General features: G+C 33.2%; 1 long non-coding RNA gene and 1 pseudogene across 1 annotated transcript; one reads left to right on the forward strand and one right to left on the reverse strand.

The window, feature by feature from the left end:
* Positions 1-9,135: 9,135 nt before the first annotated feature.
* On the reverse strand, positions 9,136-9,719 carry LOC112795256 (uncharacterized). Its single transcript, XR_011881425.1, has 3 exons — positions 9,633-9,719; positions 9,414-9,479; positions 9,136-9,330 (listed from the first exon to the last, which is right to left on the reverse strand). It is a non-coding gene; the product is annotated as an uncharacterized lncRNA (long non-coding RNA).
* Positions 9,720-22,822: 13,103 nt separating this feature from the next.
* Positions 22,823-24,030, forward strand: LOC112794426 (protein BYPASS1-LIKE-like; annotated as a pseudogene).
* The last annotated feature ends 445 nt before the right edge of the window (positions 24,031-24,475 follow it).

The raw sequence follows: 24,475 nt of genomic DNA on the forward strand, positions 1-24,475 counted from the left end.
TTAACTATTTTTTTATTAGTTGTTTGTCTCTAAACTTTCAAACCATCGGATATATCACATTGATTTTTTTTTAAATCAAAGTTAAAAAGAAAAGAAGGAGCTAATTTGTCTCTCAATTTAAAAAATTCAGAGATTAACAACGAATAAATAATGATGAAGAACTAAAAGGCTAACAACTAATAAGTAGTGATCAAGAACTAAAATAACTATTTAAAAAAATTAAAACTAATTTAAAATTTTACTTCTTTTATGTCCCAAAGACAATAATTATCTCTGTTTTTTGCATCTCTATCTCTTTTTTTCTATATTTCTGTTTTAGAAACAAAATTTTAATTTTAATACATCCAATAAGAGGATATTGAAGTTGCATAAAACGGCATATGGAATCTACATAAATGAGAAAGCTAAATATGTCTTTTTTTTTCATTTTAATTATTGTTATTATATTTTGGGTTTGCTATTATTATGCATTGTATCTTTTTAGGCACCCTCTTAATTATTGAACCGGGAGTATGCATAGCAATCAGTTTTTCATTATGTTTGATTATTATTTTAATTTAAGAATTAATAAATTTTTACTTGTTCATCATACCGATTTCTTCACTTTAATAGAAGTGATAATATTTATTCTATCAAAATAATTAGGATCAGGCTGCAAAATGTATCGGTCAAATCCAATTTGTTTTACAACTTTTAATACATATTCTATCAAAATAATTAGAATTAGGCTGCAAAATGTATGGTCAAATTCAATTTGTTTTATAACTTTTAATACAGGCCCAAAAGGCCCACAAGTTTATCAACAAAAATTTTACTCACCAAATCCACTATACAAATAAGAGAGTCACTCAGATAAAAACGTTTAAAACGTCTTTTTTTTAAGATGTTTTTTAATAATTAAAATTTAACATATATAATCTATTAAATCATGTTATTTTTGTTAAAATTAAACTAGACAATTTGACTTAACCGAAAAAATAGTGAATCAAATTTTGAATTGGTCTAAATTAATATTATTTTTTTATAAAAAATAATTACAATACATTTATTATAGAGAATGATTAAAATACTCTTTATATATATATATATATATATATATATATATATATATATATATATATATATATTAATTTAAAAATTCTAAATCCTAATTTTACGATAGAAAAATAAATGGCTAAAATTTAAGATTCTCAAAATTAATATATATAATAGAAGTATTTTAGTTATTTTTTATAATAGGGTATTGTAGTCATTTTCTATAAAAATAATATTAATTTAGACTAATTCAAAATTTGATTCATTATTTTTTTTGTCAAATCAATTTGTCTTGCCTAATTTTGACAAAAATAACATGATTTAATCGATTATATGTATTAAATTTTAATTATTAAAAAATATTTTTATAAAAAAACGTTTTAAGCATCTTTATGTGAGTGAGTACCTACAAAATAAACCTGTTACCTGTCCCTCTTTCTCAAAAGCCATAACAACCCAAATAGCCTCATTCACATTCCACATTCCAATTTTCTCTTCAATTTCATAATAATAATAATAATAATCGAATTTCTAGCTTCAATTCCTTTGCCTAAATCAATTACAGAAGAAAATGTATGTGAATTCAACAAATGACGTCACATGTATCATGGTTTATTCTCCAACCACCTAAGAATTTTCTATCTGCCTATATCAAAATTTCCTTCTTCTTTTTTAACCATGCTATATATGCTTTATTGAATAAACTTCCAAAATTGTGCTGAGACATTTGAACATGTTCTTGCTGAGTTTGGCCGGTATATAGCTCATCCGTCGATGAATGTCTTCAAACTTCTCGTCGGGATGAGTTATACGTTGGCAAGGAGAGAACAAGGGGGTGTATACCTGCAAAAGACACTCCGACGCTCAAGTCAGTAAGTATTTAAGAGGTATATAATAATTCTATGAATATAGAATGTAAGACATGAAATGAAAATTATCATGTGTTTTGTTATGTTTATAATAATTCTATGAATATAGAATGTATTATTGTGATTAGATATAGAATGTTCTTTTTATAGGCATAAAATTGATGAATAGAATTGACGTTATGACCGTTTGATCATTAAGATAGAAATGATGGTCATTAAGTCGGTAATGAAGGTGTCAGTTACAAGCAAAAGAATGAATGATAGTTAACGACGAGTTATAACTCATAATGCATAATAAAGACTGAGTTATAAAGTGACGGATCACAGCCCCCAAGCTTTGTCCGCCGATCATATGATCCAGGCTAAGCTTAGAAAATAAAATGAGTTATAACTCGGTTAAAAGATGAGTGAATAATGATATGGTGAGCCCCCAAGCTTAGTCGGGTTATTATGTCGGCACTTATTCAAAAATTAATTGAGTGATAAGAGTCATTCAATCAAGATAGTTGTGTGGGGGATACTTTTTCGCTTAAGAACAATTTTAGCATTTGATTGTATATGAATTGAAAAGTTTAGAGATAGATATCCATCGACGGAATCGATTGTATGATCCGAGGATATAATGGTTAATTGTCTTGGGAATTTTCCAGCCCACAACAACTTATTGATAAATTTCTCGCTCAAAGCAATTAGTTATTGAATATTTACAATTTATAGTGAAGGTTTGACATGAATAAGATAAATTGAGAAAATGAATAGGTATAAAGTCGCAACATATATTGAATAATATATATTGTAAAAGTAAAATAGTTCAAAGTAATATATATATATATATATATATATATATACCTTGAAAGTTGATAATTGTAGAGAAGAAGACGACATATATGAATGTCATACATGCCAAATGTGAATATCTGAATTTTGTTTTATAAGACATGTTTTAATTTGATAATAAAGCAATAAGATATTGAATTATACATCTAGTATAATGTTTCTAGCAGTTACAGTATGACGAGGGATATTCCTCGTGCAATAATAGTAAATTGCCTGTTTAATTTTCTACATTAAACAAATAATAACATAAAATTTAATAGTATAAAGTGAATAGTGTTATAGTTATATACAATTGATATATAATTAATTTTTTATGGAATCCAATTTTAAAATTTAAACTCATCATTACCGTCATTTAATTGTATAAATAAAATCATTAAGCAATAAGAATATAATACATAATGAAATAAAAATGCAATTGACATAGTTGTTATATGTCATTATTGTATAGAACATATATTGAGGTTTGAATATAACTAATAAATCAATAAATATTAGTTACACAAAATATAAATGCAAAAGTATGTTGAATAAAATATATAATTTTACTTGTATAAATAGAGAACTTTGAAAAAGTAAGAAAAATTGATAGGTGAGTTTGTACTTGAATTGATTGAAAACCGAATTTATTCTCGGATTGATTGAAAGTCGAGTTTGTTTTCAGATTGGTTCATTGATAGAGTATGAGATGTGAAATATTATGATACGTAAAAATGAAACAATTTGAATGTACAAAATACATACTTTATAAAAAGTTACGATAGATTAAAATTTGATAAAAAGTATTAAATAAAATCTTAAAAAAGATTGTTAAGATTGGTTCAAAAATTTGAATGTAAATTAAATTTTATGAACCTAAGGGGAGTGGAAATTATTTTACTCGTCCCCACAGACGGCGCCAATTGTTCTTGCTGAGTTTGGCCGGTGTATAGCTCGTCCGTCGATGAATGTCTTCAAGCTTCTCGTCGGGATGAGTTATACGTCGGCAAGGAGAGAACAAGGAGGTGTGTACCTGCAAAAGAAACTCCGACGCTCAAGTCAGTAAGTGTTTAAGAGGTATATAATAATTCTATGAATATAGAATGTAAGACATGAAATGAAAATTATCATGTGTTATGTTGTGTTTATAATAATTCTATGAATATAGAATGTATTATTGAGATTAGATATAGAATGTTTTTTTTATAGGCATAAAATTGATGAATAAAATTGACGTTATGACCGTTTGGTCATTAAGATAGAAATGATGGTCATTAAGTCGGTAATGAAGGTGTCAGTTACAAGCAAAAGAATGAATAATAATTAACGCCGAATTATAACTCATAATGCATAATAAAGACTGAGTTATAAAGTGACGAATCAGAACATATAAAAAAGAAAATGATAGCTTCTCAAACATAGTAATAGCTAACTTCAAGACACATTTCAAGTTGCATAGAGTTCATAACAATAGAGAAAAAAATAATAATTTCTCTACAATTTCTTCTTGCTACCATGCTTGTGATGTTGCTTTTCTGCATGGCAAAGGTAAGAGTATAGTACTATAGTATTTGTGCTCTATAACATTGATGAACTGAGAAATTCAAATAAATAATCTTTAATTTGCCTTTTTATTTATTTATTTTAATTTGATTTAATTTGCATGCATCAGGTGTCATGTGCTGATCGTGAAGTCAAGATCCATGTCATCCATCCCATTGCATGTTTAATTTGTGTTGTAATAAGTTGTAATTTGTGTTGTAACAAATAATGGTTTAATTTTTCAGGTAGTAAAAGGAGCCACTAGAAGGCTTTTATTATTTGTGGGTATAATATATATTCTTTTCTACATATTAGCTTTCTTTAATTTAACCAATATACACCAACTTATTAATCGACCAAAATCTTACAAAAAATATTGCAGCATGAAGGCTTTGAATAACATAACTAGCTCACTGGTATGTTATTATTGAAAATTCTCATCAAATCATGGCTACGAGTGTTAACCTTTTTTTTTTTTTGTTGTCTTACACACACATTACAATTATAAATAACAACTCAGTTGCTGCCGAGTATTAAACTTAGGTATGGCAATTTAAGAGATGAAGACTAGTTTACCACTCTTAGTCTCTTACACATACTTCAGTCACAAAATTTCTTGCTTCCATTTGCATTTATGGAGTAATTTTTTTTTTTATTTTATAAAAGCCACATGAACTAATATAAAGGAAGGGGAGGAGACACTACAAAAAATGGGTTGAATACCATTAAATTTATTGACAAAGTTAACATCACACATCAACCTCGGCAAACTTCACCTAAGAAATGAGAAGCCATTTATGACCGAAGAATAGAAACCATTTATTTTCTCCAATCGTAATGTTTCAATGAACACAAATTAAAGAAGATTTCTCTGTAACCTTTATCCAACAAGCTAATAAGATATATAGTTTCTTCTTGTACCATTTAAAAGAGTATAACATTATTTATGAAAACGGTTCTGCTAGAGAATCAATTTGGACTGAAGTCAACTCTAATTAATTAATTAAAAAATAAATTTATTATAAATAAAATAAAAATAATCTTCCACTATTCTAGTATTAATTCGTATAAATAATTAATTAATTATACTTATTATCATATAGTTTCCAATATATATATATATATATATATATATATATATATATATATATATATAATTGTCGTAGCAACCTAGTTAATTAGTGAGATATTATAGTAATAAAAATAATTATTTAATTTTTTAGGTGAAAATAGTGATGTAATTTTTTTTACATAATTATATATATATATATATATATATATATATATATAACTAATTTTTAAATTAACTATTATTTAAACATATGAGTGTATTTATTAAACTAAGAGTCTAAGCCAGTATATATGAAGAAGTATATTAAAAATATAATCATTCATTTATTATTTGCTATCAATTTAAATTTTTGAGAGAACTAATTTTATGATAGAATTAAAAAAATTAAAATATTAATAATAAAAAATTGCGTACATCCCGTTAATACAACAACTGCATTTTTAAAATTACATATATACTTGTTAAAGATAAATTAAAAAAAAAGTAGTTTTTTAAAATTAGTTAAAACAAATATTTTGAAACATAAAAAAATTAAGAAATACAAAATATTCTGATACTATATATGAAGTATGGACGGATGAGTTATATGATCAAGTATAGCAAAGGGTGGTTGTGTGTGAATTGAATTCCTTGAATATTACGCTTACAGGTCTGAAAGAGAAACATAAACTAGGGTTAAACTAATATGGGGAAAAAAACAAAAACTACATAAATAAAAGTATGTAAAGCGTTTAGGCCTAGGGATATGCCCGGCTTCAATGCAAGTTTTCACTTCTGAAATTGCTTCTATCTATAGGTTAGCGTCAGAGTAGTAGGGTTTTAGGGTGGTAGAAGAACCGGACTTACACACATTAAATTCATGAAAAACAACAAATGAAACAAGTATTAAGTCAGGGTCCAATTTTTGTGCAGTGCACTCATCCATCAAGATGTAGCATCCCCTTGTCCCAACAAGGAAATTTCCAAATAATATTTTCAATAAGATTAAAAAAAGGTGATTGCTACGGTACGATGATAAATTAATACGTACCGATACGTTTAAGATATGGATAAATAACAATAAGCCATGTGGAATTTATTTTTCACGTCAGCATTTAATTTTTTCTTTTTTAAATATATAGTATATCACCATTTTTACTAAAATACCATTTTAATTAAATAAAAATAAAAATATTTATTTATTTAATTTTATAAAAAGACTTAAACATCTTTTCTTTATTTGATGAGACAAAAATATCCTTTTAAATTAATCAAATTTTAGAATTCAATTAATCCTAATTTTATAATTTTAAATAATTGAAATAACAAAACAAAAACATATTAAAAAAACAAGAAATCAAAATTGTTCTTCATCATAAACCTTCTCGTTCATGTCTATGAAGATGTCAGTCTTCTTCATCTTCTTCTCTCCTCTTCCTATCCTCTCTCTCTCTCTCTGTACTCCTCGATCTCTCTCATCTGTCTCTGCGTCGCACGCAAACGGCTAAACGCGAACCTATCCCTCCCATCACCCTTGAACTCGTCCTTCCTCTCTCCGTCATCCATCTCACTCCCTCACCTCCGTCCATCGCCCGCCGCCGTCGCCGAAACGAGCTTCGAAGCCACCGTCGTTATCGTGCAGCTCTGTTTCACCATCGTGCAGCTACTGTTTCAGCTTTGAAAGCACCGTCGCGTAGTTCGGTTCCATCGTCGCCGGGCTTGCCTCCTTTTTCCGTCGAACAGCTCTGTTCCATCGTCGCCGGCGCTATCTCTGTTCCGCCTGTCATCCCTTCGGTCGTGCCCTTGTCCCCCTCTTGCTCAGGATCTGCTCTGCTCTGTTCTAGGGCTTCTAGCTTCTAGGTAATTTTTTTTATAACGATTATTGAATAATTGTTGTTAGTTAATTTGTGAACTTGTTATGGGTTGAATAATTATTGATTAATCTGTGAATCTTACTGTTTTTACTGTGAATTACTCTATTGTTAATGATTCTGATAATTCATCGAAGAAGGCTGTGTTTGATGAGGATGAGGAAGATAAATACAAGGAAAGAAATCCGAAAAATAGTTTGAAGAGAAAAGAGAGTGGCGGTGGAGGAAGAGGTTTGTGATCCCCGTTTCATACTTGAACCAACCTTCAATCCAAGACTTGTTGAGCCAAGCTGAGGAAGAGTTTGGATATGATCATCCTATGGGAGGTCTAACAATTTCATGTAGTGAAGATGTCTTCCAACAAATCACCTCTCACTTGAATTGACGATGAATCGCATGCTGCAGGAGACTGACATAGATTAGTACACACATTTTGTACAATAGGTTACTTGTAAAGATTACACATTTTTTAAAGTAAATGAAAGAAGAATGACCATTACTATGACAAGTTCAAAGTGTTTCCTCTGTTTTTTGGTTTAATGACAAAAAGAATTCAACTACTCTAGTATTTCATTTTTTTTCTTTTTTAAATATTTTATCTTACCTCTTCAAAGGGGGTTATATGCAGTATCTAGTAGTAACAATTCTGCCTGGTGTAAGATAAACCATACTTCATTGTTCATTTGTTCTCATAGGTTGCACTAATTCTCAAGTCTAAAAAATTATAAGATTTTAATATAGAAAAAAGGGATAGAATTATAGAAAACTTTAATTCATGGCACCAATGATACACAAGAAGCTGATTCCACCACCTGCCAATGCAATTTTACACTAACAAAGGGTAAATTTCAACTGATAACATCTCCTTTATAGCTAAAGAAATTTCTAACATGGGATGTATGGCTTATTTATTTATATATGTCTGTTCTCTTATTTCTTTATTGATGTTTTAGCAATGCCTTAACATTTTCAAAAAGCAAAGATCAGTCTTACATTTAACTGATTTAAGTTCTATTTTCATCCAAGGCCAACTGCAATTTTACTCAATATATGGTTAAATTTTCTGAATCATCTCTTATTTATGCAGCAAATCAAAATTGGATTCAAGTTTGGATAATTAAATGTTCCCTTCACCTTTTTTTTCCTGCATTCTGAAATTATGAGCAGTCTATGTGTTCAAAAATGAATGCAAATGGAGATGTTAAAGGTTAAGATATGAATTTACAGTTCTATAACATAGCCCTCTGCAAAACCAGAATCACTGTGAAAATTGAAGTTCGTGACACTCAATCATGGAATGTCTCTAGCTTGTGTTACTATTTATAATGACATGGAATGTCTCTTCTTTTCACTTCTAATATAAGAAAACTGTGAGTTCATAACAAAGTTACAATTGTAGTTTCAACCGCCATTCAAAATTCTAATTTAAATGAAACGAATCATCAACTTCAGTGAATTTCTTCAAAACAATGTTGAACTTAATTTTGAATTGCTGCATAAAGATATAAAAGATGATTCAGATTCAATAAAGCCAATAAAAAATAAATTAGTCAACAAATGAGATGCAATAACTTTCTTTCATTCATGTGCTATTTTTACACTTTCAAAGGAATGATACAAGGAAGAGACCAAAATGGACAATCTTGAAAATGAAAAGAAAGAGCCTTCTGTACAAAATTTGTCTCAACTAATCTATGTCAGTCTCTATGATGTACAAAAACTCAAAGTATTTATTTTCCTATAACTTTAAGCAATCAATTTCTGGGAAGCAGCCAGTTCAACTGTTAAGATGAAAGATGATTTGCCAGCATCCCTCAGATACCGCACGTCTCCATTCATCAGCTTCAGCAACTTTCTGCTGATGAGCAGACTAATACCCTCCTCGGATTCTTGTCCCTCTCGTCCGGACATTTGGTTCAGTAATGTTTCCAGAACACCAACACCATCATGTGTTATGCAGCAAAGATATAGAATGGCAAAAACTACCAAGAAATGGCTACAGTCATGTCATCCTCTGCCAACTACCAATTTAGAACTGAGAAGATCACAATATGGAACAGGTTTTTTGACCCTTTCTCTTCTTTTTCTTCTGCTTTGGAGGCTGGAGAACTACTTTGATGGCCGCATCAAAAACAGCCTTCACATTCTGTATTCAAAGGAAGATATCATTAGGGATGTGATATTATCTAACCTTTGGAACTTTTATAGATGCAGAGAACATATATGTACCTGCTGTGTTTTTGAACTACATTCGATGTAAACTGGAGCACCGATAAGTTTTCTCAGTTCCTCACCCTTCAACAAAGAGAGAAAATCAGATCACTAATGTATAAAGTAAGCAGATGGTCTCTCTTATGAACACCAACTGAAGGCTAAAAGACAATGAAATAAGACACAAAGCGATAGCAATGGATATTGGTAATGGAAGCAATGAAAGCTAGGAAATACCTGCACTGTGGTGATAGGCGCTGCACCAGGATGATCTAGAAAAAACTGCTTATCATCCCGAAGATGTACACAAGTCGCATATTGGTTGTCAAGAAATGCTCAAGCAAGTTAATAATGACATCTTTACAATGAAAGCATTAAATACATATAATTAAGTTAGCACTATATATGAGAGAAGACAAATTCCAAAAGAAACTATATGAAAAATTGAGACCAGAGACAAAATTTTCAGAATAGAAATTCTACTTTTGTTATTGACTATCAGAAATGGAAATTCTAACGAGTCAATAAGAAAAGAACTTATGAAAACACCAGCTCCACCATGGCAAATTACTCATGTTAGGTAGTAGCAATCTTCTGTCACTTTAAACTTCCTAATACTCTTCAATAATCAAGGTTTTTTCAAGATTTATCAACATCCATTTAGTTTTTAAAACAATCATTACATTAGCCTTTTAGTTAAACAAGGAGGTAAAGGAAAAAATTAAGAAAGCATTCCATGAAATGGTTTGGTATATCTGAATCAATTCTTGATTAAAGTCATGAATTAGGTAACCTTCGAGGATGAACTTCCTTCTCTAAACCAATACTGAATAACAAGCAATCAAAGGGAAAAAAATAACAGCAATGACATTAGAATTCAGAATCTATTCCCCAACTTTCTAATAATGAAAGAAACACAGTATGAGTAAAAGACAGCAATTAGTATGATAATAAGATGAAACTTCACAGGATCACGGAACTACTATCATGCTGAAGGTTATCAGGTAGATAACAAGGGCATCAAACATCAAGAAGGTAAAGAAAGAACAAGAATCTAACCAAGTTTTGTTCCAACAAGAATAATTGGAACACCAGGAGCATAATGCCTCAACTCAGGAATCCACTGGAAAAGGAGGAAAAGAAAAAATTAGTCCAGAGTAGAGAGAAAAAAGAACAATAATAATAATAATAAGTATATACCAATCTTACTTTCTTGGCAACATTTTCATAGCTAGCCCTGCTTATGAGAGAGAATGCTAGCAGGAATACATCAGCTGCCTGAAAATTTTGGATCATATTTGCCGTCCCATTCCACACTGGTACTTGAGTCCAAAATCCCAGAAAAAAGGAAAAACCCCACTTGCACTAGAACTCCCACATCAAGAGGGAATGATCAAAATGCAAAGAAATATCCCTCGGCAAGTCCGTATTTGGATATGATCTCGTTCCGTCTCTGTTCAAATTAACAAGTTAATAAGATCAATTAAAACTGAAAACCAAAATAACAAGAACAATTAACATTTTAAACTACAGCAAACTAACAACAAAATAAGAACTAGAAAACATACTAACCATGAAAACAACAATAAAAAAAACAATAACTGAATAATTAATACAAGAAAGAACAAGAAGGAAAAAAAATCACCCTAGGATGGAGCAGTTCTGAAATTCAAACAGTAGAGGGAAAGGGAGGAGCTTTAAATCGCGACGGAGATGGCTGAATGGAGGCGGACAATGGCGAAACGGTGGCTGAAAGGCCGCGAAACAGAGGCTGAACAGAGGCTCGAACACGCGGCGTAGAGGACTGAACAGAGGGCTAAGCAGCTCGAACAAGGGTTGGCCAAAAAGGGCAGAACAAGGGTTGGCCAAAAAACAGACGCAGAAGCTTGGCCAAAAAGGATCATGCTTTTAATGCTTCAAACATGAGATCTTCTATCTGAGAGAAGTATAAATTAGCAGCCATCATTCTAGCCAGCAAACACACATCCTTTGTAACTTCAGGGGTTACCCTAGGGTTACCTGTAATGGACATTATACATATGAAGCTAAGAATCAAACTCAAAAAGAAAAACAAACAAAGAAATAGCAAAGCATCATGGAGGAGGTGAAGATATTTTAAATCCATTCCACATGAATACTTTGAAGATAATTAAGATTAAGATTTAACGAGAAATAAGTTTGTGTGCTAATCTTTGGAAAAAAAAAAAGTAAGGTACCATCACGATCTCCTCCCATCCAAGAAGAGAATTGAATAAGAATGGCATTGTATGGGACACGCTCATTTATTCCGATGTTCTTCAGAGCTGTGTCGACACAAAATCAAGAATGCACCTCTCTTTGGAGAGCCTCATCAAGTTCCTGCTTATCATCCGGTGTTATGTCTTTCGCGTACTACTGGGTCAGACAGATCCTTATCCTGAAAAAAGAGGACAATGATTACCAATGAGGTCAATGATTTCCAGATTCTGGTGAATTGGAACGATAAATTCGTAGTTAATGGACTATAATTATTCCTGAGTCCAGTAAAAAACCTTCCATGCTTTTGCAGCAGAGATCGACGAACGGACTGAGTGGGATGAGCAGTTAGGACCAAATCTACAGTTTGCTCCTTCAAAGCATCAAACACTTCCTGTGGGGACTTTTTCAGTTTAGTGACAAGCCTCTTGAAGGTTTCTTCAATGTCAGATTCAATGATGGCAGAGTTCTCATCAGCAAAATCGCCCATCTTTAATAGCTTAATCCTTCTTCGGTAGGCAATTTGAACTTCTTCTGCCAAGTTAGCCAAATTAAGCATGTGGGAAAATGATTTGGCAATCACAATAGAATCCCCAGCATCAAGACCAGTTAGCATATTCCTAAGTTCCTCCAACTTTTCAGTCTTATGCTTCCTTTCATACTCAGCTGAAAGCTCATAACAATCTTGATCCTATTAAGCATCAAATTGTTTAAACTATAAGGCACAACAGGAAAATAACAAAGAAAGAAAAAATTACAAAACAAAGCGGAATATTGGGTTCCTCTTTTTAAGTCAGTGCCAATCCTTAGTATGTAACATGTTTGAGAGTATTTGTGCATATTAAATATAATTTTGAAAATAATATATAATTTTAAAAATAATATTAAATATAATTTTTACAATAATATATAATTTTGAAAATACTATATAACTATTATTAAATATTACCTATTTATTATCACATAGAATAATAAAGTTAAAATTAGCATGTTTTGGTAATGTTATGATTTTTTTAAAAAAATTAAATATTTATTAATAAATATTATGTATTAATAGGCAAAGCCTTACTATTTAAAGTGGATATTATTTTTTTATAAATAATTTAAAATAGATCATATTATTCAAATTTATTATTTTAACTTGATATTATAATGTACATGCTAAAGATCTTATAATGCGAAAGGCTTTGCCTATTAATACATAATATTTATTATAAGATCTTTAGCATGTAATAAATATTATGTATTAATAGGCAAAGCCTTTCGCATTATAAGATCTTTAGCATGTACATTATAATATCAAGTTAAAATAATAAATTTGAATAATATGATCTATTTTAAATTATTTATAAAAAAATAATATCCACTTTAAATAGTAAATCTTTTTAAATTACAATCATAGATACACATTCTTTATAATTATATATATATATATATATATATATATATATATATATATATATATATAACAATAAAATCCTTTAAAAGATATTTTTCAATAATAAAGAATAAACAAACAAAATTTTTGTATATATATAAGAACACTCCTCAGCATATCATTAACAAATTATATTCACATTATAATTCTAATTGTGTTACATATATATTTGAGTGTTTGATATGAGTAAGCGAAAATCATCCGGATCACCTCAACGTAGAGATTACAAGAGAGACACAAGAGATGTTAGCATTAATGCTATTGATAACCAACTCTTACATTATTCGTACTTGAACCATATACCACACATGGCCCAATTTTTGTATTCTATCTACCCTAGTTTTTATACTGCTGCAGTATATTCTAACCAATATCCAACAACCATGCATCCATCACTATACAACATATTCCCACCATCATTTATTGTAGGTCCAACTGTCACAAATTTTCAGCCTCCTACTTTCTTATATCCTTTTGAATCTACTAATCCAAGAGATACAGATGAAATTCTTAAACTACTAAAGTCTCCACAACATTATTAGTCTGACTCTGGTACAAATAAAAAGGCATCAAAACAGACAAGTGTACGCAATAAGAAGATATATACGGCCAAGAGAAGAATTGTCTGGAATTCACATTTGTCTGAAAATAAGGTTAGTGTGAAGGCTGCCTCCATTAAAGACAACTTTTCAAAAAATAAAAAAACTCCACCAGGGACCTCACACAAATCTGTAACTGAGGAGCAAAAGACACTCTTAAAAAAGAGTACACCAAGTGGATATTCTATTAGCATGCCTACCCTAAACCAAGAAAATATCGAGCACAATAAATGAAGAATTGAATGGCCATCTGTAAGTTCTCATATCTCAGGCATTCGCATGAATCCTCTACGATTACATAACTTAGTAATCTCACCAATTTTTTGTTTTTTTTTTTTGCAGTGGATTCCGATTTTATTTAAGCCTCCTGCATACATGGATTTGGATGACTTAGATATTAAAATGGCAACCTATGTGTTTGCACCAAATAAACGAAGGTTAAATATCTCATTATCTATATACTAAAAATTAAAAAATAGTTCAATATTAATGTGATTCGTATTTGTAGTGATGAGTATTTGGTGACAACAAACAAATTTAGCGGAACTCATGACAATTTCAAGTCATTAATTCCCAAGGAGCGGGTACATGGGGATGTAAGTGCATAATTAAACTGCTATCTCTAGCATACTTTAATTCCTAATATATTTATTATTTACCACATAGGTGTTAGATTTGGTGGCTACTATGCTAACCATGCAGGAGAAAGAAATAGGATGTCAAACAGACTGGTATTTGCCAGCTGTGTTTTCGGTACGCAATGTCTTTTTCAAGCTTGTTATCGTTTTTATTTATTTTATCTTATTACTTAATTGGTGTCACTGACTTAGTCCCTAACTATTAAATTCAGCAATTCATATTGCAATGTGATACTAAAATTGAAGTTCTGTTGAAATATTATCAAAAAGAATTTATGGGAAAAGTTGATGAAGGTCTAAAAAAGGTATATAATTTATTGTATTTTTAATTTTTTTATTATTTAATGGCATTTACATTTATGAATTAATATATACCTTTAAAAAAAATGTATCTAGTAATATTCTAATACGTGAAAGTTGGTATTAGATTTTTTTACCTGTCAACGAGAACAACACACATTGGTATCTGGTTGTTTTTGATTTGTGCAATCATCAAACAATTCTGCTAGACTCCCTACCGATTGCTACAAATAAAGAGCAAAAGAGATCGAGTATAGTAAAGCTGGTAAATTAACTTTCCCCATTTTCACTTTTATGACATTTTTTTAGGTTTCAAATATTGTCCTTTATTTAAATTTTTTCCTATATAAATAGACAAAATATCTGAAAGATATGCTCAAGTATGACTTGTTCTATAAATACAACACTCCGTTCAGGCCAAGGATACTTGATTTTGCATTTGTGGATCTGCTAGAAACAGGAGAGCAAGCTCCTGACTCGTAAGGAATATCTATATTTGTGTTTTCCTCTTTTAAATTTTTATCTGCATAAGCTAACCACGTCTTATTTAACACAGCAATGATTGTGGGGTATGGATGGCAACTTGGATGACAAACTACAGGAAGACGTATAGTTATACAATAAATGTAATTTTCTTTTGCTAGAAAAAAAGTACTACAATTGCTAATGTGTATGGTTTTGTTGGTAACCTAAAATACTTATATTTTTCAGGTTAATCATGGTACAAGGATGCGACTTGCGTTGGATTTGATTCTAAGGCCCCACAATTTGATGCTGCATAATGTCATTGAATATGCTACCAGGAATTACAATAAGTATAAACAAAAGGAGTCAAACAAAAATTAAATATTCGTAATTGTCATGTAGTCATGTTTAGATTATATTAACTACTAAGACTTGTTAGTTTCATCTCTTTTACTTAAAAAATTATTATGCACTATATTTTTTATGGACTCTTGTTGAAAATTAATGTTTCTATCTTTCGTTCGATTATGGTTAAATTTAGGTGAAGATTAAGTTTCACTCTAGCATTTTGATTCCTTGAACCACTTCTGTGTTGTAAGCTTAATTGAAAATTTGATACTAAAATGTATTAAGCATTTTAAAATAAAAACATGAGAGAATAGTTATAATTCATCTTTTGAAAATCGGTTCGGACCAGCCGGTTGAACCGATTGAACCATGAACCGCTACAAAAAACAACTCAGACAAATGTTAAAACCCCCAATCTCAATAACCACAATTGAACCGTCGAACCGGCCAAGAACTGGTCAGTCGAACCGAACCGTCACCTATACGAATTTTTGGAATAATTGAAAAACGCCAAGTTCTGCAAACGGTTTCGAATAGAGTGCTCGAACCGGTCAAATTGTGAACCGGAAAAATAGCGGCTCAGACCATGATTTTGAAAACCGGTTCAAATCGGTCGATCGAACCGTGAACCGGTATAAAAAACGAATCGGTCATATATCAAAACCGAAAGATTCAGAAATCGTCGTTGGACCGTCAAATCGGTCGAGAACCGGACGGTCGAACTGATCCGGGACCCAACCGGTTTTCTTAAATTTGCTCAAAACGATGCCGTTGGTTAGAGGAACCCTAACCAGCATGGTTCTGAAAATCGAACCAGACTGACCGGTTCAACCGGATTAATCGGGATCCAGTCAACTAACCGGTCCGGATAAGTCTAGAAACCGTCTGGCAAATAACCGGTCAAACCGGCGGTTAACCAATGAACCGGTAGAACCGTCTGGTTTTTAAGAAAAAATATAAAAAAGAAAAAATAAAAGAAGAAGAAAGGCAAGTGCTGGAGCCATAGTTGTAAGAACCGGACCGGACCGGCCGGTTCGATCGGAAAATTGGTGAACCAGACCCAGAACCGATCCGGTTGAGTGATATAACCGGATAAGGAAGAGAGCCGTTTCGAACCGAGTTGAACCGGCTGGTTTTGATGAAAACCGGAAAACCGGCAGTTTCTGGTTAACCGACCGGTTCAGAAATTTTTTTTTCTTTTATTCCTTTTCCAAAACGACGTCGTTTTGGTTTATTTTTAAAAAAAAAAAAGAAGAAAAGCCATAAGGGGTACCAATCCCCACCCCCACCAGACCCCAGTTTCCACTTTCCCTCCCCTTTTCCCCCCAACCCTAACGGCGCCTAAGCCTAACCCTATCAGCGCTCCGCCAGTCCGCCTCACCTCACTCACCCAGCCCCCAGCCCCCAGCTGCCCGCTGTCATCCTCTTCGTCTCACTGCCGGTCTGAACTCTGAAGGAACCAACTCAACCAAGGGAGTAGGAACAGGACAGATACAGACCCGCCACCCGCGAACTCGCCGTTGCCGTGAACTCGCCGTTGCCGCGCAGTCGAACTCGTCGTTCCAGCGCCGTCGCCGTCGCCCAGTCGCCCTTGCTTTTTCGGTTGAACTCGCCGTTGCCTCGTCCTTCTGCTCTGTGACTCTGTCAAACAGGTAAGCTCCAGTTCTGTAATCTGCTTCTGCTCTGTTCTGCACTTGAAGTTTAATGATTGTTCTGTCAAATGCATTACACCTGCTCTGTTCTGCATTGCACTTGTAAGTTGTAAACTTACTTTTTTTCTGCACTTCTTGCTGACTTGCTGTTATGAATATGAATATGCTTGTTGAAATTGTTAAGCTGAATATCCTTGTTGAAAGCTTGAAATATGAAACTGTTGAATATGTTTGTTGAAATTGTTAAGCTGAATATCCTTGCTGACTTGTAAGTGAAAATGTCCCCCAACACCAACTTGATTGACTGGTAGCCAAACCCAATTTCTTTTCAGGGGCCTTATATTAGAAATGATTTAAAATAAAAGGAATGGTAAGATAGAAACAATAACAAGTCCAAATAGAGAAGATGTGGACTAAAATTAAAATCCCTTTCAATATAGTAACTAATGTTCTTTACACACAAAAAATCTTATAGACAAGAAAAATAATACACAGAAAAATTCTCCCTCTGTTGATACATGACAAAGCAATGTTACAGTACTTATATCAACAAAAATCAATGTGACCCAAACATGACAAGAGCACAAAAACTTACAGTAAGGTATTAAAAAAGACCCTTAATAATACAAATTTCCATTAGAAAAAAGAATATTTCCTTTTTTGTTCCCCTCTAGTATTGATATGGACAGACTCAGATTATTCTCCAATGCTTATAAAGCAAACAACTGTCTTCTATGCTTCAATTATTAGGGTAGCTGTTTGACAACTTGAGTGGTTTATACACTCTGCTGTACAAATGTTATCCTCAGTTATCAATCCAACCTAAGATATTATCATATTGCAAGCTCAAAATTGCTTCACCAAAATTAAAATTGAATGAAAGAATGATTAGAGAGAACTCAATAAAGGCAACCTCAAGCAGGAAGATCATTCTAACATTACAATGCACCCTTGAATTCTTCCAATTTGCCCTCGAACTACAAGAAGATCAAAGAGTTCTAGTAGCAATCCCACTGCTTCCTTCCTCTCTTCTGCATCTCTTGTTAGAGACTTCACCACTGGTGATAAAAACTCGGTTTCTGCCACCTTCTCCTGGACAGTACTATTACAAAAGATAACTAAGAAAAGAAAAGAATAATCAGTTATACAAGTAGTAAACCGTAACTGGAAAACACATGATAAAGGAATTAACTTTATAAGAAACTAATGGGAAATTGAAAGCAAAAAAGGGAAAATCAATCACACACAGAAATTCAAGAAATTCAGAAGGAAATTGAATTGAACCTGTTGAGAAAATGCAAGGGATGACTAAGAAAACTGTGAAAACACCTAGAAGTTGAGCTTAGACTTCCACATGTTTCTTCGAATTTTCTTAAGTATGAAAAACTGTTTTAACACTCTTATGCACTAATAGCTCTTAGGTTTCATAGAATTTGATTGACCAATAATTTTAATTAAAAAAAAAGTTTAGTTCATTTTGCCTATTCCATTCTCCTAGCATTTAGTTAGTACCTAACATGTTAAAATTTTAAGTTCAGTCATGGAGAATGATGGCAAAGAGTCGTATAAGGATGGTGATCAATCTGAGGATTTAAGTGTTGAGTATGAGTGTAGTTCCGATGAAAGTGATGATATGGTGGATGTAACTGTAGATGAAGCAGAGGCAGATATAATTAATGATGGTGGTTTGGAAAAGTTGATAACTGATTTGACCATCGAAGACATATGGGGACTGGCGTTTGATACAGAATTTCAAGTTTGTGAATTTTATGCCAAATATGCCAAGTGCTATGGACTTGTGTCCCGAAAAGACTTGAAGGCGGTGGATGCTAATGGCAATATTAATACAAGACAGTTGGTTTGCAATAAAGCAGGAGAAAGACATTAGAAGCACCTTAAAAGGGACAATCGGCAAAGGGAGCATAGGGCAATTACTCGTGTCAACTGCAAGGCGAGGATTCGGTTCATTCGTCACTATAGAATGGGTAAGTGGAAAGTCAGTGTCTTTGAGAGTGAACACAATCATCCACTGTGTCCACCTAAGTACAGACATCTTATTGCCGCGAATCGTGGGCTTGATGAGGCCGATAAAACACAAGCAGACAGCTTGCGAGCATGTGGTGTTAAAACTTGCCACATAATGGGTTACATGGTTTCCCAAAAAGGTGGATATGATAAAGTGGGTTTTACTAGCAAAGACTTACATAACCATATTAGTAAGACTAGGCGTGGCAAAGTGAAAGACGGTGATGCATTTGCTGCGTTGGCCTATCTGTTTTCTAAGGCAGATAGTGACCCGTTATTTCTAGGAAAGTTCACCTTAAAGGATGGTAGGTTGGATAATTTGGTGTGGGCTGATGGAGAAAGCGTTATTGATTACGAATGTTTTGGCGATGTATTGGCTTTTGACACCACTTACAAGAAAAATGTATACAACAAGCCCTTAGTCATATTTTCAGGGACCAACCACCATGGCCAGACGACTATCTTTGGATGCGCTCTGCTCTCAGATGAAAAGTCCGAAACTTTCAAGTGGGCACTGAAGGAATTTTTGGAAATCATGTCAGGAAAACTACCCGGAGGCGTTGTGACAGACGGAGACCGTGCTATGAGAGAGGCTATCTTAGAAGTATTTCCTGGTATACCACACTGCCTTTGTGCATGGCATCTCCATCGTAATGCGGTACAGAATATAAAAAATAAGCATTTTGGGACGATTTTAGTGTATTATTGTATGGACAATTTACCGTAAAAATATTTGAACAGAGATGGAATGAGATCATATCCAAATACGGACTTGCCGAGAATGAATGGGTCCATGTCATTTATAATGACAGAATGAAGTGGGCTACCGCATATTTGAGGGAGCACTTCTTTGGCCGCATAAGAACTACATCACAGTGTGAGGGAATTCATTCATTATTGAAGAACTATGTTGACAGTAAAACCAGTCTCCTTGAATTCATGCATAAATTTAGTGAAGTACTAAGGCATTACCGAAACAACCATCTTACTGCTGACTTTGACACCTTTTATAAGTTTCCTGTTTTGACTACGTGCTTGGAAAGTTTTGAGAAACAAGCTGCTGAACTTTATACTAGAAATATTTTTAAACTTGTGAAAGATGAGATAGAAGCAGCAGGTGCTTTAAATGTGACTGAATGCCCAAACAGTGGAGACATTGTTGAGTACAGCACGAGTGAGTATTTTAATTAGCAATGGGAATTTAAAGTGTCTTACAATAAAGACAAGGACCTGTTTGCGTGTGAGTGCAGGCTATTTGAGACTCGTGGACTACCGTGCTCCCACATCTTTGGGGTCTTGAAGCATCGCAATGCAAATTGCGTCCCTACATCTCTTATCCTGAAAAGATGGACAAGAGATGCAAAGAGTGATTTTATATGCTCAATTGGCGAGCAAGACACCGCTGATGATATAGCGCCCACACTTAGACGCGGTGCAATGGCATCTATTTGTTGGAAGCTTTGTGATATTTCTTCCAAAAATTCAGCAGACTATAGGAAAATCTCAGGTGAGTTACTTAAGCTAATTTCGAAGGTGCAAAATAAAGGTGATGTACAAGCGAGGCTTTCCCCCACTTCAGCGCTAATCGGTGATCCAGCTGTTGTGAAGTCAAAAGGGGCTCCAAGAAAGGTTCCAAAAGGGCAAAAGAGGCGAAGATGTTCGCATTGTAAGTCAAGCAGGCATTTCGTTAGGACATGTCCATTACTCGCCAAGGAGGACTCCCCCGCCGAATACTCAAATGCTGAAGATGAACCAATGGTATTAATATAATGCCTTGCTTAAGGATATACTTTATGCTTACCTATTATTTTAGTGTCTTTCGCAGAACTATTAAATAATGCTATATTTTGAGCAATTTTTAAAATTTTTTTTAGCAGGTTGAAGAATGTGATGCCAATAAACGGACTCCCTCTCAGAACACAAAATCAGTAGAAAATACACCCGTGCACAATAAAAATAATTTTAAAGTAAGCACTTGTCCATGTTATACCATCTATCAAATTTATTGTCATTTCAATTCAAATTTGCAACATATTATTCTCGTAGTGCTTATATTATTTTTTATTATTCTGTTACAAAGGGTTATGGAAGCAAGAAGTCTGTATCTAAATTGACAGAGACACCGAAGATTAGAGCAAATGGCAAAAAAAAAAATCGACAGAAGGTAACATTTTGCATATCTAATAATTTATATTAGATAATTCAAGAAGGAAAATTAAAGTATTAGTTTGAATTTAAATTATATTAATCCAATACCATAAGTGCAACCGAGAGTTTAATGGCGAGTGAGACAAACACTTTGCATAAATTCTGTATTGTAATTATTTAAAAATTGTGATTTATGTTTAGACCGAAGAAATCAGTCTAAGTGAAGAGACATTAAAAGCTAAGACCAACACATCAGGAATAGAAGCGACTGAAGTTCAAGATGCAGCCACAACCAAGATACCAGGATTGCCACAGTATCCTATGCATCATTATCCAGTGGTCCTTCCTTATCAACCTTATGGTGGAGTCCTCCCTATTCCTTTTCATCCTGTTCCAAATGGCATGGCGTACTTCAATCAATATCCTTCTACTGCCGGAATTACATCATATCCTCAGTTTTTGCATGTCTCGTCGTATTCTAGTGGACCCCGTGATAGCAATACATGGGCTGGACTTTTGAATGATGTCATCAACAACAAAAAGCCATAGAGTTATAATCTATATATTATATTTTTAATTTATGCAATTTGAAGTTCCAATTGAGTTATTTACTTATCAAATTCTCTGCTAGCTTCATGTCAAAGGAAGCTCTATAGCAGTTCTATGCAGTTATTGAGAGAAATAACTGCCAAGAAGTTGAATATTTTGGTTAACAAAGTTAAATTTCTTGCCACTTTCTCATATAACTCAAGCTTTTTCATGAGTTGTAAAGATTCTTTAAATGATTAAGGCTCAAATATTTATTTATCATCACATGACTTGTACTGGTTTAGGCTTATAAACAATGCTTGCCTGTTTCCTTGCATAAGAAGGTGGTTGTGAATTTTCTGTCTTTATGCTGTTTAGTCCATTCACTTGCCGTTATTTTTTATTTCAGTTGAAAAATCTTTTGTTTTGTTACTAAAATGCTAAGAGTTTATTGCCTTTTGTTACCAAAATGCTAAGTTGTTATTGCCTTTTTCATTGTTACCAAAATCTTTTGCATTTTGATCATTCCCTCTTGATGCGGGAGTTCTAGTGCAACTCTGGTTTTCCCTTTTTTCTGGGGTTTGAAGTGGAAGTGGGAGTTCGGGTGATTTGGATTACACCCGAGAGAAGGGGCTGGTTGATGCAGCTTTTGGTTAAATAATTTAAGGTTCATTTATGCTCAGTTTTGAAGATGCTGTCTGATCAGAGAAAAAAAGGTAAACTTACTAGGCTCATATGTCTATTTAGATTCACATGTATGTATCTTAATATGTTTTGGATTGGTTTTGACTTTAGAAAAGTCAAATAATGCGATTGATGTGAATGTGATGCTATTGATATGTTTCTTTTCATGTAGTTATGCTTTGAAGCATTACTTTAGTGCTTGTGAAATGTAGGGCATGGATTGGATTTATGTGTAGTTTAAACTAGCCCTGCTTGAGCATTTCCTTTGGATGGTAAATGACTGGTTTTGTTTATCAGTTTATAAGAGTTTATCAATTAAAAATATTATCAATTGGCATGAGGAATTCAAGACTATTCTGTTGAATTCATGAGTAATGATGAATTGCTCTCAATTGATTGGGTTCAGAAGCTATTGGGTGTATTCATCTGCTGCCATGAGGAATTCAGGACTATTCTGTTGAATAATAAAGAGCAGGTTTCAAAACCCCCTTAGATCGTTTGATTTCTGAATTCTTTGAGAAGTCAGTGAAGGCGCTTGATATTTGTAATGCAAGCCGTGATGGGGTTGAGAAGATTCGTACATGGCAAAAGCATCTGGATATTGTGCTTTCTGCCTTGGGTTCGAATAAGAGAGCATTGAATGAAGGCCAGTTCCGAAGGGCAAGAAAGGCACTGATGGATTTAGCATTGGCAATGCTCGAGGAGAAAGACTCTGGATCAGTTTTTTCGCAACGTAATAGATCTTTTGGGCGTCATAACTCGAGCAAGGATCAACACTCGGTAGGGCATTCACGATTGCATTGATGGAGTGTCTCTCGATCATGGTCTGCTGCCAAGCAACTCCAGTCCATTGCAAGCAACCTTGTTCCACCTCGTGGGAATGAGATTTCTGCTACAAGAGGACTTGCAGTTCCTGTTTATACAATGAATTGCATTCTCTTGTTTGTTTTGTAGACCCTTGTTGCAGCAATTCCCTGCCAGGACAGGGGTCTAAACATTCACTTTTCAGTCTCACGGCAATTTTCTTGGAGTGTGCCAGTTAACACCCTTTATGAACGGATCATGGAGGAGTCAAAGAAGCGAGATCGCTGGAACTCAAATGGATTGTTGAAGGAGATATATCGAGTTGAGCTATGTACCCGTCACTTGACAGACTTGGTGGATTCACCTCAGTTTCCCTTGACAGAGGATCAGGAAATGGAAATTGAACAGGACATGAAGGAGCTCACTCATGTTTGTGAAGCTTTTAGAGTTGGACTGGATCCACTGGAGCGCCAAGTGAGGGAGGCATTCCGGAAGATTATGACGTGCCGAACTGAGGGTCTTGATTACCTTGGCTCATCCAGCTATGCAGATCAATGAAAATGTTGGATTGTTGAGCTTACCAGATGTACAAATTTACGGAACATGTATATTTTTACATCTTACCAGCTTTTGGGGAGGAGGAAGAATGAGTAGACGAGCTTAGTTGATAAATCATTTAGCTTCCTTGTTTTGCATTGTATTTATATATCTGTACTTTGTATAAGAAAAAATAATCACTTCATAAATATTTTATGGTTCGGTGGCTTAAAATATATATTTATATATAGCAAGTATTTTCTCACACTTATGTGAGTAAATTTCTAATGCCGAAGGTTCTGTCTGAATGATTTCCTGTTGCTAAGGTTTGGGTTGAAGTTATTAAATAGAGTTTAAAATTTTCATTTGAATGCCTGTATTATGTAAGTTGCATGTTATGTTTCTATTCTCAATGAATTGAATGTGTTGCTTATTCATAAGAAGAATGTATGATGCCTTAAAGAAACATCAGCTCGTGTTTATGAAAATGGAGAAAGCCGATAGATTAAATAGAATTTATTCTCTGTTCCAGTGAGGCATGACACATGTGCATTGTGCAATGTGTTCAGATTTAATAATTTGTTTTCAGAAGAAAATTTCTTTCAACAAAATGTTATTATCATTTGTCCAAACACCTGAAACGTATAACAAACTGACAATCTATTATTTGAGTTTAATT

This window comes from Arachis hypogaea, chromosome 4 (assembly GCF_003086295.3).
Source record: "Arachis hypogaea cultivar Tifrunner chromosome 4, arahy.Tifrunner.gnm2.J5K5, whole genome shotgun sequence".
Classification (NCBI taxonomy): Eukaryota; Viridiplantae; Streptophyta; class Magnoliopsida; order Fabales; family Fabaceae; genus Arachis; species Arachis hypogaea.